Here is a 1,270-nt window from a genome sequence, read left to right on the forward strand (position 1 = left end):
TTTCCTCTTTCTTATCTTTAATTTCTATTTTATTTTGATGTAGTTTATAAAACATTATGCACAAAAGATGTTCGACGAAATACTTCACCCATTGCATGTAGAAACAACAATCATACATATGTAGAGGTATGCATATTTTCTTTTCACATTTTGGTGTGGTTATCGGTTGTACTTTGGCCAGTGGTTGTTCCACCCTTTTGCCGATTGATTGCTTACATAGTGATTATATAACCAATTGTTTGTGAAAAGTTCCAATAGAATGCAATACTTCCCTGTTCTTTTACTTTTTTTATTTTCTTCACCAAATTGTTTCATATTTATCTTATATTATATGAGTTACTTCATTTTATATCCTTGCTCAACATGTCGTTATGTAGGATAAATTGTTGCTTTAACACTTTTTTCGAATGATTATTATCTCATGACAAAGAAGTAAAAATATATTCAGTAGATGTAGATAATTTATGCAATATTAGTGGGTGACAAAATCAAGGGATTTCAATAGGCAGGTAGAAAATTTTGAGTTAGTGGAAAATGTTTTATAATAAATCTTATTACTCTTTTTTTTGTATATATTTGTTTTGCCACTTATTTTTTATTCTGAATTTTGTAGCTTTTCTAAATCTTATTACATAGTGCATGCCTCATATTTACTTTAAATTTACATGGATTGTTAATGTACATTCCTCCCAATTTCATTTTGCAGAGAATGTGGGTGACATTAACAGAATGGGGCATGGTTAGAAGTTGTCCTTCTTATTATCCATAACTACTGTCACACGTGTTCCTTTGGTTCAATTTTCCGTCATTCATTCTTCCAACAATTATTTTGAGATGTATTAATAAATATGAGGTACACACTATGTATTGTATTCAAATATATTGTCGCTCATTTGTTTATAATTAGCTTACCTTCTGTTAATTTCATGCCTACACACTCTTATCATATTTTTTCTCTTCGCTTACATTTTGTTCAAAGATGCCAAAGTGACACTAAGATGGTTTGTGTTTATGCTTTATATTTTTTGAGAGGGTTATTGTCAACATTTTCTAACATATCCTTAAATTTATAAGTTTATCATATGTTGCTTCCATTATGTTCGATGAAATGCCAAATATACACTAAAACAAACGTGTTTATGATTTGCATCTTATTAAGAAAGTTATTGTCAAGCTTTCTTTAACATATCTTTAAATTTTTATGTTTGCTGAAATTTAATTTAATTTATAATTTTTAGTTTCGTAATTGTTGAAACATGCATCCTAACAT

Source organism: Lupinus angustifolius, chromosome LG16 (genome assembly GCF_001865875.1).
Source record: "Lupinus angustifolius cultivar Tanjil chromosome LG16, LupAngTanjil_v1.0, whole genome shotgun sequence".
In the NCBI taxonomy this organism is placed as follows: Eukaryota; Viridiplantae; Streptophyta; class Magnoliopsida; order Fabales; family Fabaceae; genus Lupinus; species Lupinus angustifolius.